The sequence below is a fragment of the Nerophis ophidion genome, linkage group LG18 (genome assembly GCF_033978795.1).
Source record: "Nerophis ophidion isolate RoL-2023_Sa linkage group LG18, RoL_Noph_v1.0, whole genome shotgun sequence".
NCBI lineage: Eukaryota > Metazoa > Chordata > Actinopteri > Syngnathiformes > Syngnathidae > Nerophis > Nerophis ophidion.
In genome coordinates, this window is record NC_084628.1 from 23,899,401 (window position 1) to 23,914,304 (window position 14,904).

General features: G+C 40.7%; 5 non-coding genes across 5 annotated transcripts; all 5 read left to right on the top strand.

Moving 5' to 3' along the window:
- Positions 1-534: 534 nt before the first annotated feature.
- LOC133537645 (U8 small nucleolar RNA) lies at positions 535-667 on the top strand. Its single transcript, XR_009802766.1, has one exon. It is a non-coding gene; the product is annotated as a U8 small nucleolar RNA (small nucleolar RNA).
- A 521-nt stretch (positions 668-1,188) lies between these two features.
- LOC133537633 (U2 spliceosomal RNA) lies at positions 1,189-1,379 on the top strand. The gene has a single exon (XR_009802754.1). It is a non-coding gene; the product is annotated as a U2 spliceosomal RNA (small nuclear RNA).
- A 1,884-nt stretch (positions 1,380-3,263) lies between these two features.
- LOC133537671 (U1 spliceosomal RNA) lies at positions 3,264-3,427 on the top strand. Its single transcript, XR_009802790.1, has one exon. It is a non-coding gene; the product is annotated as a U1 spliceosomal RNA (small nuclear RNA).
- Positions 3,428-8,570: 5,143 nt separating this feature from the next.
- LOC133537672 (U1 spliceosomal RNA) lies at positions 8,571-8,734 on the top strand. The gene has a single exon (XR_009802791.1). It is a non-coding gene; the product is annotated as a U1 spliceosomal RNA (small nuclear RNA).
- A 5,135-nt stretch (positions 8,735-13,869) lies between these two features.
- LOC133537683 (U1 spliceosomal RNA) lies at positions 13,870-14,033 on the top strand. The gene has a single exon (XR_009802801.1). It is a non-coding gene; the product is annotated as a U1 spliceosomal RNA (small nuclear RNA).
- The last annotated feature ends 871 nt before the right edge of the window (positions 14,034-14,904 follow it).

Below are 14,904 nucleotides of genomic sequence, written 5' to 3' on the forward strand. Positions count from 1 at the left end.
AACTAACCAATGCAGTAAGGAACTGCAATTTAAGTCGTTTTTTGGTACATAACTACAAAATAAAGAAATATAAAAAGTATGATCACTCAGTGAGTAATCCAAGACTTAAATGTTCGGATCAAACCAGGAAGTAAAATCCTCCATTTTCTTCTTCCGTGGTACTATATTTCTGCCTCGGTTGTGTGTTTTAATTATTTTTTGAATCAAAATAATACCCCAAAAAATGTATGTTTTGGATATTTTGTTAGGTAATAAATTAATGATCTATAAGGGTTTGGTGAAAAAAGCTCCATCCTTGGGTTCGATAGTGAGTTTCTTGACTATATGACAACATGCGTCATTACTTACAAATTGGTTTGATCCAAAATACGAAATGTGAGCATTTAACTAAAAACTAGCATGTTTGCCTTTTGGTAAATATATGAATGTATGTGAGTTTGTGTAAAAAGGAATGTTACCATGGTAACATGAAACCACGACTTTGTTATCTTTGCCCTGGAATATAAAAAACATTGCTCTGTCAGTTGGGAAATAATTTCAGTGAGGTACATCCTTACCTGTTACTCCAGCAATGGAGTCACAGAACATGATGAATGGAGAATCATGAGATATGATTAATGTCTCTTGTTTGCAGAGAACAGCAACACTTTGCAAAACTCATTCTGACCTTATCAAGTTTACAGAGTTTATTAATATACACGGGTTAAAAAATTATATTGTTTTATAAATGATTGTCTGAAGTGGTTGTGTGTCATTTCATTTCGCTCTAGATGTTATTCAAGTCCTCCTTATTCTGCACAACAAACAAACAACTAAACAGAAAAGTTAAAGACAAGATCGCAATGATCATTAACTGAAGTAAACATTTTCAAATAACATGCAAATGTAAACAAAAACAAACAATTTACAATACTTCATTATCCACATGTTATTAAAACATCATTATGTCAACTTAAGACCACTTCTGATTAACTTTTGTCACAGTAAATCAACCATGAGGAGCAGGAGTGATCAAACACTTCCAGTCATTAAAAGTATTTTATAGCCTTCAAAACAATGCAGTCATTCAAAAAGTGCATGGTTGTTGTTTGGTGTGTTGATATGTGACGTGGTGGCTAATAAATGTGTTGCCTTTACTTTAGCTTGTTGTGTCTGGAATGACATCCTCCCTTCTGACAATTTAGTGGCACTGCTTCTCAGTCTCTTGGCCAAGATCAACGTTAGTGTCTGTTCTCATCAGTGTAGTATCTGATGCATCCTCTATGTGGGGTCTAAATAATAAATTGATTATTGGAACAGGGAAATTACTTAAGGGTATGCTTCATCTACTCCATGCATTGACCTGATATTGCAGTACCCCCAGGAACAGTGCACCTCCTCTCTAGTCAAAATTCTTTAAATTGTTGTTCTTTACTACTGAAATGCAGATAATCAGACTCAGTACTTTGAATTCCACAGCATAATCATGGAAGGCTTAGACTGAGGTAAAATGGTCATCATTGTGCGCATGTACATTATGCATGACACAACTACCACTACAATGATGTGGGTACTTACAGGTACGTTTGTAGATCCATTTTCTTTCCTCTTCCATGTGATCTTGTTGCCCCACTCTCCTTCAACACATTATCTTCTTCTGCATTAATGTCGTTCTTCCCATATTTTTCTGTACTCTCATAACTTTGCAGTTTCGTTTTAAACTCGCCAAACGTTACAGTGTCATTTGTCTGGGTAATGTGCACGGCGAATGGCTTATATGAGTCAGGCAGCCCCTTTACTACCATGGCTATCTGAAGCCCATCACTTATCTGTTCGTCTGCTCTTCTTAATGACGTGAAAATAGTCCCTGCTCTAATAATATAGTCAATAACTGTTTCATTGCCAGTCTTGTGGAGCGAGGAAAGTTCACAATACAAACTTACAACGTGGGGTTTGTCCTTTCCCGCGTGATGCTCGCAAAGAATCTCTAGTGCTGCTCTTCCATCACGTTTCGCGTCCCTCATTTTCAACAACAAACTCTTATTGTCTAGACACTGCAGCAGCTCCGCAAATGCCTACCCGTTCTTTGCCTCATCTTCCGCGAGAGCTTTTTCGTCTTCCTCATCTATGTGCGGGTAACCCAGGATAACTTCTCTGAGACCACGTAACTCCATGTGTGCGAGGAACCTCGTTTCCCAGAGTTCGGAACTGTTGTCGTCGCCGTCGAATAAAAGTCTAAACCACCTTTGGCCTGAATGATTGGGCCCATAACTTGTAGCATTACTCTTTTCTGCAGCAGACCAATCGTTATAACAGTCACCAATGTGGTTAGCTAGCACTTTATAGTCACATGAGGAAACAAACAAACTGCGATTATTTCTTTGGTCCAGGAACTTACTGCACCGTTTATTTTGCGCATGGTCACAAAAACCATTTCAGTGCACGCAGGCACATGACGTCACTGCGTAAGATATTCAACATGGCTTTGCTATTTAAATTTTTCAATGTGCTTAACAATAACGTCACTAGGCCATGAACGTCAGCAAAGTTTTCCTCTGTCAAAATGACAATGCCACAACAAGTTCACTGACCTTTACCATGAACTGATTAATTTATAAAAGTTGAAAAACGTATTCGGGTGTTACCATTTAGTGGGTGTTACCATTTAGTGGTCAATTGTACGGAATATGTACTGAACTGTGCAATCTACTAATAAAAGTTTCAATCAATCAATCAATCAAACCTCCTTGACTAACATAGTCTGTCCATAAACAGTGCAGTGTGCAGTACTCACCACAGGATGGCAGTAGTGTTAGCATGTGATCCTGTCCAAACAAAGAAACAGGAAGTTGCAGTAGAAGGGGGAAGGTAGAATTCCTAGTTGAGTCGTTCAGTTGATGAAACAACACAGGTTAGTTTTCAAAAATAACAACCGTATTAATTCCCATAAACTTTTGTGTCATTTTAAAGATTCTAATAACTGTACTGTCACACCAGCACACACGGACAAGTGTGTCTGTACTAGTAAACCGGAAGTGGTTGTGAAGGGGGACAGGGACTCTTCCCGGTTGAGCTGAGGCGTGCATGATGGGAACACATAGTTGTGTTCAAATGTGTAATATAAATAGTAATAATATAGTAATGGTCAGACAGTGTTGTGTAGTAGACTCTTGTATATGTGCAGGCTTGTTGAGTGTGTGTGTTTACTAGTGTGGACGTGATGATGCCATCACTTAACATGGTGTGTGTGTGAATGACTTGTGTGTGTGAGACATGTACAACTCATACTTACCTGGCAGGGGAGATACCATGATCAAGAAGGTGGTTCACCTAGGGTGAGGCTCAGCCATTGCACTCCGGCTGTGCTGACCCTTACGAATTCCCCAAATGTGGGAATCTCGACTGCATAATTTGTGGTAGTGGGGGACTGCGTTCGCGCTCTCCCCTGATCTTCTGTGTAATGAAAAATGTCTACTTACAATATCTCAAAGTGAGAAAGTTAGTAAATAGTTCTTAATCATTACACTATGTGCTTTTCATTTTATTTGAATAGTTACTTCTCACAAAAACAGTACTTATATGTGAAAGCTGCTGCTATCCAATGGTAACAACTGAGTAGTCTGTAATAGTTTCAGCTAATATCCTCAAATTGTAATCTAAGAAAACTCTCCAACCCTGAAGTTCAGTTTATTAAACCATCACTCTACTATAATTTGAAATAAATAAATCTACCAGAAAATATATGATCAGATCCTTAAACTACTGTTTCTTAAACATTCTTTGACGTAATAAAGATGTGAATATACTAGAAAACAGATTTAGCCCTTTAGCTATTCCCACACCCTAGTCCACCGAGCACCACACTTTAGTCATAGGGGACTTCATCACCCGAAACATAAAGCTTAGCAAACCAGCCACAATAAAGTGTATTCCCAGGGCCAGAGCACCTGAGATCGAAGCTAATCTTAGGGAGCTGACTCGCAACAGGCCTAGTAAACACGTACGACAGGCTAATCGCACCAGTAGTTATGCGAACATGGTTATACACGTTGGCTCCAATGACACTAGCATGAGACAGTCAGAGATTACAAAGAGAAACGTAGCCATGATTTGTGATCTCGCTAGGAAGATGTCCAGGCATCGAGTAATTGTCTCTGGCCCCCGACACTGATGAGAGATATAGCAGATTAGTCTCGCTTAACAAGTGGCTGGCTAGCTCCTGTAGACAACAGGGACTAACATATATTGATAATTGGCACTCCTTCTGGGGAAAACCTGGCTTGCTGATGAGAGACGGCCTTCACCCTAACCGGGAAGGCTCTATCATCTTTACTAGGAACATAGATTTCTCTATAAGTCACATTTGACCAACTGCACTAGAGCAAGCCCAGTCACAGGCAATTACAGAGCCTGCTAGTCTGGCTGAGGAGTCAGTTAAGTTAGAACTAACAAGCGCCAGGCTGGATAATCCCTGCACACATAGCAATTTCCTTAGGATAATACACAACTCACATAATGTATTTTCTGTGAGTTGGACATGCGTTCTACTGCGGCGGCAAATTATGATGCGTGCCCTGCACTCTTCAGCATCTACATGCTGCCACTAGGCGACATCATACGCAAATACGGTGTTAGCTTTCACTGTTATGCTGATGGCACCCAACTCTACATGCCCCTAAAGCTGACCAACACACCGGATTGTAGTCAGATGGAGGCGTGTCTTAATGAAATTAAACAATGGATGTCCGCCAACTTTTTGCAACTCAACACCCAAAAAACGGAAATGCTGATTATCGGTCCTGCTAGACACCGACCTCTATTTAATAATACAACTTTAACATTTGACAACCAAACAATTAAACAAGGCGACTCGATAAAGAATCTGGGTGTTATCTTCAACCCAACTCTTTCCTTTGAGTCACACATTAAAAGCGTTACTAAAACGGCCTTCTTTCTTGAATCTCTCTACCCTGACAGACTCCTCTTGACGTTCGCAAACAGACACTGCAGCTGTAGTAGAGATTCTGTTACTTTTAAAAAGACTGTGTGTGCGTTTCCGGCCTGTCCAATAAACAATGTGTGACTAGATGTCTTGGTTGTTAAATATGTTTTACTGCACTGAAATGAAAATAATAAATAAATAAAAGTGGGAAATAAAAAAAATAGTAATAGCCTACTAAAATCACTCGCGGCATTGGGGCAAGCAGAGCAGAGAGCGAGAGCGTTGTCGCAATACACCGCTTCCCACCTACAGCTTTCTTCTTTGAGGTCTCCATTATTCATTGAACAAATTGCAAAAGATTCAGCAACACAGACGTCCATAATACTGTGGAATTATGCGATGAAAAGAAACGATGCTGGAACAAAATGTCCTCTACAATGCGTGACGTCACGCGCACGCGTCATCATACCGAGACGTTTTAGCTTGATAATTCCGCGCAAAATTTAAAATTGCAATTTAGTAAACTAAACTGGCCGTATTGGCATGTGTTGCAATGTTAATAATCATTGATATATAAACTATCAGACTGCGTGGTCGGTAGTAGTGGGTTTCAGTAGGCCTTTAAAAGACCTGCCGTCAGAGCCAACAAATTGCTGCTGCCAACCTGCTAAGCTAACAAAACAGCTCGAGCTAAAATGCTGGGACTCATGGTGCGTTCCATTTGTACCGGGAAGTCGAAATTTCTGAGTTCCTAGTCATAATTTCAACTGGATAAATAAATAAATGATAAATGGGTTGTACTTGTATAGCGCTTTTCTACCTTCAAGGTACTCAAAGCACTTTGACACTACTTCCACATTTACCCATTCACACACACATTCACACACTGATGGAGGGAGCTGCCATGCAAGGCGCTAACCAGCACCCATCAGGAGCAAGGGTGAAGTGTCTTGCTCAGGACACAACGGATGTGACGAGGTTGGTACTAGGTGGGGATTGAACCAGGGACCCTCGGGTTGCGCACGGCCACTCTACCACTGCGCCACGCCGTCCCTGGAACAATCCTGGAGGTCTAATTTCCGACTCGGAAAGTCTGAATATTCTCACCGCCCTCGAGTTTGTTTCAAAGCTGGCAGCTCTGGATGTAAACAATGTTATACGCTTCTATAATATTTGTCATTAGAACTTCTGATTATTTTTTGTCGCAGTAAATCGACCATGAGGAGCAGGAGTGATCAAACACTTCCAGTCATTAAAAGTATTTTATAGCCTTCAAAACAGTGCAGTCATTCAAAAAGTGCATGGTTGTTGTTTGGTGTGTTGATATGTGACGTGGTGGTAGGGCTGGGCAATATGGCCTTTTTTAGGCCATATATTTCAATACATGATATACGTATATCTTAGGGGTGTAACGGTACGTGTATTTGTATTGAACCGTTTCGGTACAGGGGTTCCGGTTCGGTGCGTAGCAGTACCAAACGAGTTACACACGAACATATGAAGTAGCCGCCTATGCTAAAGTCTTAATAAGCTGCTCCGCTCCGTTCTGCCTCTGTCTGTACACAGCACCCTGCATTGTCCCTCCACACAACCAACCATGTGATTGGTTACATACAAAGCCAATCAGCAATGCGTATTCAGAGCGCATGTCGTCAGCGCTTTAGTGTCGATGTCGAGCAGATAGGTGTTTAGCAGGGGAGCAACGCACTCTCCCCAAAATGTATTCCAAGTCAACTACTTTCTAAACATCACTATGAACCCGTTGACCTTCTAGAAACAAACTTCAGCTCAGCTCACTCGCAGTTGGCTTTAGGTGAAGGCTAGTTAGCTTTTAGCCTAACGTTAGCTCATTTTGCTGTGTTTGCGTGTGTGCGTGTGTGTGTGTGTGTTACGGACAGTGTTGTTTGAGGTGTTTAAGCAGCAAAAAAGGACATTAAATGAAGAGTTTCTGTCTCTGATAGTGTATGAAATAATTCAAGTGCATCATAAAGCCTACATGAACTCCATGGTTGTCAGGGATGAATTTTTAGCTATAGTTACATGAATCATTAGTAATGTAGCACTGTAACAGCATAGTTTTGAATGGCAGGGTCCATGCTATCACATGTTGATACAAATATAACATTTACATAATAAAAATCAACTACAGGCTTCCCCAATGCTGTAATAAATTAAGCATGATGAGTTGACTTGAAACTGTTTAATGTTGCACTTTATATATGTAGAAGAAAAGTTGTGTCATTTTATTTAATCAAAGCAACAACTTGAAGCGGTTTAATGCGGATTAACGTGGGCAGAATTATTAGAGGGTTCCCAATGTTAAAAGGATCAAGCCATTGTTTACAAATATGGTAAATAAATACCAAAAAATGTATATTTTGTTGTTTTCTTACTGTACCGAAAATGAACCGAACCATGACCTCTGAACCGAGGTACTTACCGAACCGAAATTTTAGTGTACCGTTACACCCCTAGTATATCTCGATATTTTGCCTTAGCCTTGAATGAACACTTGATACATATAATCACAGCAGTATGATGATTCTATGTGTCTACATTAAAACATTGTTCTTCATACCGCATTAGTATATGCTCGTTTTAAACTTTCATGCAGAGAGGGAAATCACAACTAAGTCAATTGACCAAAACTGTATTTATCAAACAGTTGTTAAGCAGTGGCACAAACATTCATGTCATTTCCAAAACAGAAAGTGCAAGATTGTCAGAGACATTTTAAAACAAGCTATGAGTGCACTTTTGTGCAAGATGTCACTAAGATGACATATCAAAACAACACTAAATTAAGGTGCACTATTTGTACAGAACGCCACTACAATAGTTTAAGATGAATAAAGTGCACTTTTGTGCATGATTTTTGTGGGCATATGGCACCAAATGGAGATGTTGACATGCGGAGTACGCACTCTTCATTCTCTAGCAGGTGACCATTTAAATGATGCTACATCCATCCATCCATTTTCTACCGCTTATTCCCTTTTGGGGTCGTGGGAGGCGCTGGCGCCTATCTCAGCTACAATCGGGCGGAAGGCGGGGTACACCCTGGACAAGTCGCCACCTCATCGCAGGGCCAACACAGATAGACAGACAACATTCACACTCACATTCACACACTAGGGCCATTTTTTTGTGTGTTGCCAATCAACCTATCCCCAGGTGCATGTCTTTGGAAGTGGGAGGAAGCCGGAGTACCCGGAGGGAACCCACGCATTCACGGGGAGAACATGCAAACTCCACACAGAAAGATCCCGAGCCTGGATTTGAACCCAGGACTGCAGGACCTTCGTATTGTGAGGCAGACGCACATATTCGCAGTAAATCTTCCGAGGATGTCGTAGTCGTAGTGGTTTGTACAGTCCTTTGAGATATTTGTGATTTAGGGCTATATAAATAAACATTGATTGATAATGCTACTTTTGGTAGCAACGCTTTAGCACCACACTTGACAAATTCTTACTTAATATTTTTGTACAATTGGTCTATATGGTTAAAATGCTTTTGTGCTAAAAAGTTTTTTACGTGAGGGAAAATGAGCTTGTTGAATGTGTGTTTGCTAGTGTGTACGTGATGATGCCATCACTTAACATGGTGTGTGTGTGAATGACTTGTGTGTGTGAGACATGTACAACTCATACTTACCTGGCAGGGGAGATACCATGATCAAGAAGGTGGTTCACCTAGGGTGAGGCTCAGCCATTGCACTCCGGCTGTGCTGACCCTTACGAATTCCCCAAATGTGGGAATCTCGACTGCATAATTTGTGGTAGTGGGGGACTGCGTTCGCGCTCTCCCCTGATCTTCTGTGTAATGAAAAATGTCTACTTACAATATCTCAAAGTGAGAAAGTTAGTAAATAGTTCTTAATCATTACACTATGTGCTTTTCATTTTATTTGAATAGTTACTTCTCACAAAAACAGTACTTATATGTGAAAGCTGCTGCTATCCAATGGTAACAACTGAGTAGTCTGTAATAGTTTCAGCTAATATCCTCAAATTGTAATCTAAGAAAACTCTCCAACCCTGAAGTTCAGTTTATTAAACCATCACTCTACTATAATTTGAAATAAATAAATCTACCAGAAAATATATGATCAGATCCTTAAACTACTGTTTCTTAAACATTCTTTGACGTAATAAAGATGTGAATATACTAGAAAACAGATTTAGCCCTTTAGCTATTCCCACACCCTAGTCCACCGAGCACCACACTTTAGTCATAGGGGACTTCATCACCCGAAACATAAAGCTTAGCAAACCAGCCACAATAAAGTGTATTCCCAGGGCCAGAGCACCTGAGATCGAAGCTAATCTTAGGGAGCTGACTCGCAACAGGCCTAGTAAACACGTACGACAGGCTAATCGCACCAGTAGTTATGCGAACATGGTTATACACGTTGGCTCCAATGACACTAGCATGAGACAGTCAGAGATTACAAAGAGAAACGTAGCCATGATTTGTGATCTCGCTAGGAAGATGTCCAGGCATCGAGTAATTGTCTCTGGCCCCCGACACTGATGAGAGATATAGCAGATTAGTCTCGCTTAACAAGTGGCTGGCTAGCTCCTGTAGACAACAGGGACTAACATATATTGATAATTGGCACTCCTTCTGGGGAAAACCTGGCTTGCTGATGAGAGACGGCCTTCACCCTAACCGGGAAGGCTCTATCATCTTTACTAGGAACATAGATTTCTCTATAAGTCACATTTGACCAACTGCACTAGAGCAAGCCCAGTCACAGGCAATTACAGAGCCTGCTAGTCTGGCTGAGGAGTCAGTTAAGTTAGAACTAACAAGCGCCAGGCTGGATAATCCCTGCACACATAGCAATTTCCTTAGGATAATACACAACTCACATAATGTATTTTCTGTGAGTTGGACATGCGTTCTACTGCGGCGGCAAATTATGATGCGTGCCCTGCACTCTTCAGCATCTACATGCTGCCACTAGGCGACATCATACGCAAATACGGTGTTAGCTTTCACTGTTATGCTGATGGCACCCAACTCTACATGCCCCTAAAGCTGGCCAACACACCGGATTGTAGTCAGATGGAGGCGTGTCTTAATGAAATTAAACAATGGATGTCCGCCAACTTTTTGCAACTCAACACCCAAAAAACGGAAATGCTGATTATCGGTCCTGCTAGACACCGACCTCTATTTAATAATACAACTTTAACATTTGACAACCAAACAATTAAACAAGGCGACTCGATAAAGAATCTGGGTGTTATCTTCAACCCAACTCTTTCCTTTGAGTCACACATTAAAAGCGTTACTAAAACGGCCTTCTTTCTTGAATCTCTCTACCCTGACAGACTCCTCTTGACGTTCGCAAACAGACACTGCAGCTGTAGTAGAGATTCTGTTACTTTTAAAAAGACTGTGTGTGCGTTTCCGGCCTGTCCAATAAACAATGTGTGACTAGATGTCTTGGTTGTTAAATATGTTTTACTGCACTGAAATGAAAATAATAAATAAATAAAAGTGGGAAATAAAAAAAATAGTAATAGCCTACTAAAATCACTCGCGGCATTGGGGCAAGCAGAGCAGAGAGCGTTGTCGCAATACACCGCTTCCCACCTACAGCTTTCTTCTTTGAGGTCTCCATTATTCATTGAACAAATTGCAAAAGATTCAGCAACACAGACGTCCATAATACTGTAGAATTATGCGATGAAAAGAAACGATGCTGGAACAAAATGTCCTCTACAATGCGTGACGTCACGCGCACGCGTCATCATACCGAGACGTTTTAGCTTGATAATTCCGCGCAAAATTTAAAATTGCAATTAGTAAACTAAACTGGCCGTATTGGCATGTGTTGCAATGTTAATAATCATTGATATATAAACTATCAGACTGCGTGGTCGGTAGTAGTGGGTTTCAGTAGGCCTTTAAAAGACCTGCCGTCAGAGCCAACAAATTGCTGCTGCCAACCTGCTAAGCTAACAAAACAGCTTGAGCTAAAATGCTGGGACTCATGGTGCGTTCCATTTGTACCGGGAAGTCGAAATTTCTGAGTTCCTAGTCATAATTTCAACTGGATAAATAAATAAATGATAAATGGGTTGTACTTGTATAGCGCTTTTCTACCTTCAAGGTACTCAAAGCACTTTGACACTACTTCCACATTTACCCATTCACACACACATTCACACACTGATGGAGGGAGCTGCCATGCAAGGCGCTAACCAGCACCCATCAGGAGCAAGGGTGAAGTGTCTTGCTCAGGACACAACGGATGTGACGAGGTTGGTACTAGGTGGGGATTGAACCAGGGACCCTCGGGTTGCGCACGGCCACTCTACCACTGCGCCACGCCGTCCCTGGAACAATCCTGGAGGTCTAATTTCCGACTCGGAAAGTCTGAATATTCTCACCGCCCTCGAGTTTGTTTCAAAGCTGGCAGCTCTGGATGTAAACAATGTTATACGCTTCTATAATATTTGTCATTAGAACTTCTGATTATTTTTTGTCGCAGTAAATCGACCATGAGGAGCAGGAGTGATCAAACACTTCCAGTCATTAAAAGTATTTTATAGCCTTCAAAACAGTGCAGTCATTCAAAAAGTGCATGGTTGTTGTTTGGTGTGTTGATATGTGACGTGGTGGTAGGGCTGGGCAATATGGCCTTTTTTAGGCCATATATTTCAATACATGATATACGTATATCTTAGGGGTGTAACGGTACGTGTATTTGTATTGAACCGTTTCGGTACAGGGGTTCCGGTTCGGTGCGTAGCAGTACCAAACGAGTTACACACGAACATATGAAGTAGCCGCCTATGCTAAAGTCTTAATAAGCTGCTCCGCTCCGTTCTGCCTCTGTCTGTACACAGCACCCTGCATTGTCCCTCCACACAACCAACCATGTGATTGGTTACATACAAAGCCAATCAGCAATGCGTATTCAGAGCGCATGTCGTCAGCGCTTTAGTGTCGATGTCGAGCAGATAGGTGTTTAGCAGGGGAGCAACGCACTCTCCCCAAAATGTATTCCAAGTCAACTACTTTCTAAACATCACTATGAACCCGTTGACCTTCTAGAAACAAACTTCAGCTCAGCTCACTCGCAGTTGGCTTTAGGTGAAGGCTAGTTAGCTTTTAGCCTAACGTTAGCTCATTTTGCTGTGTTTGCGTGTGTGCGTGTGTGTGTGTGTGTTACGGACAGTGTTGTTTGAGGTGTTTAAGCAGCAAAAAAGGACATTAAATGAAGAGTTTCTGTCTCTGATAGTGTATGAAATAATTCAAGTGCATCATAAAGCCTACATGAACTCCATGGTTGTCAGGGATGAATTTTTAGCTATAGTTACATGAATCATTAGTAATGTAGCACTGTAACAGCATAGTTTTGAATGGCAGGGTCCATGCTATCACATGTTGATACAAATATAACATTTACATAATAAAAATCAACTACAGGCTTCCCCAATGCTGTAATAAATTAAGCATGATGAGTTGACTTGAAACTGTTTAATGTTGCACTTTATATATGTAGAAGAAAAGTTGTGTCATTTTATTTAATCAAAGCAACAACTTGAAGCGGTTTAATGCGGATTAACGTGGGCAGAATTATTAGAGGGTTCCCAATGTTAAAAGGATCAAGCCATTGTTTACAAATATGGTAAATAAATACCAAAAAATGTATATTTTGTTGTTTTCTTACTGTACCGAAAATGAACCGAACCATGACCTCTGAACCGAGGTACTTACCGAACCGAAATTTTAGTGTACCGTTACACCCCTAGTATATCTCGATATTTTGCCTTAGCCTTGAATGAACACTTGATACATATAATCACAGCAGTATGATGATTCTATGTGTCTACATTAAAACATTGTTCTTCATACCGCATTAGTATATGCTCGTTTTAAACTTTCATGCAGAGAGGGAAATCACAACTAAGTCAATTGACCAAAACTGTATTTATCAAACAGTTGTTAAGCAGTGGCACAAACATTCATGTCATTTCCAAAACAGAAAGTGCAAGATTGTCAGAGACATTTTAAAACAAGCTATGAGTGCACTTTTGTGCAAGATGTCACTAAGATGACATATCAAAACAACACTAAATTAAGGTGCACTATTTGTACAGAACGCCACTACAATAGTTTAAGATGAATAAAGTGCACTTTTGTGCATGATTTTGTGGGCATATGGCACCAAATGGAGATGTTGACATGCGGAGTACGCACTCTTCATTCTCTAGCAGGTGACCATTTAAATGATGCTACATCCATCCATCCATTTTCTACCGCTTATTCCCTTTTGGGGTCGTGGGAGGCGCTGGCGCCTATCTCAGCTACAATCGGGCGGAAGGCGGGGTACACCCTGGACAAGTCGCCACCTCATCGCAGGGCCAACACAGATAGACAGACAACATTCACACTCACATTCACACACTAGGGCCATTTTTTTGTGTGTTGCCAATCAACCTATCCCCAGGTGCATGTCTTTGGAAGTGGGAGGAAGCCGGAGTACCCGGAGGGAACCCACGCATTCACGGGGAGAACATGCAAACTCCACACAGAAAGATCCCGAGCCTGGATTTGAACCCAGGACTGCAGGACCTTCGTATTGTGAGGCAGACGCACATATTCACAGTAAATCTTCCGAGGATTTCGTAGTCGTAGTGGTTTGTACAGTCCTTTGAGATATTTGTGATTTAGGGCTATATAAATAAACATTGATTGATAATGCTACTTTTGGTAGCAACGCTTTAGCACCACACTTGACAAATTCTTACTTAATATTTTTGTACAATTGGTCTATATGGTTAAAATGCTTTTGTGCTAAAAAGTTTTTTACGTGAGGGAAAATGAGCTTGTTGAATGTGTGTTTGCTAGTGTGTACGTGATGATGCCATCACTTAACATGGTGTGTGTGTGAATGACTTGTGTGTGTGAGACATGTACAACTCATACTTACCTGGCAGGGGAGATACCATGATCAAGAAGGTGGTTCACCTAGGGTGAGGCTCAGCCATTGCACTCCGGCTGTGCTGACCCTTACGAATTCCCCAAATGTGGGAATCTCGACTGCATAATTTGTGATAGTGGGGGACTGCGTTCGCGCTCTCCCCTGATATTCTGTTCAATATCAATTTCTTAGGCAACATTATTTTGTCAAGTTTAAAACTTGACACATGTAGTTCATCTAAAGCAATGTGTCTTAATCACAGATACTTAGGTATTATGGTGTTTTGACAAATGTCAAGCTAATGAGGCAACAGCAAGATGACTTATCACATATTTTAGTAAACATAAAAATATATGACTCGCATAAATGTTGGAAACCTGTGATGTCATTATCTGATGGTTAGTTTCATTCTGGAAGGGTTGAACTCAGCAGAGACATCTGCCTGCTTGCCGAACACCGACATGGCCGCTTCTGATGTTATGTCACCTATTGTCTATTATTAAACTAACCAATGCAGTAAGGAACTGCAATTTAAGTCGTTTTTTGGTACATAACTACAAAATAAAGAAATATAAAAAGTATGATCACTCAGTGAGTAATCCAAGACTTAAATGTTCCGATCAAACCAGGAAGTAAAATCCTCCATTTTCTTCTTCCGTGGTACTATATTTCTGCCTCGGTTGTGTGTTTTAATTATTTTTTGAATCAAAATAATACCCCCAAAAATGTATGTTTTGGATATTTTGTTAGGTAATAAATTAATGATCTATAAGGGTTTGGTGAAAAAAGCTCCATCCTTGGGTTCGATAGTGAGTTTCTTGACTATATGACAACATGCGTCATTACTTACAAATTGGTTTGATCCAAAACACGAAATGTGAGCATTTAACTAAAAACTAGCATGTTTGCCTTTTGGTAAATATATGAATGTATGTGAGTTTGTGTAAAAAGGAATGTTACCATGGTAACATGAAACCACGACTTTGTTATCTTTGCCCTGGAATATAAAAAACATTGCTCTGTCAGTTGGGAAATA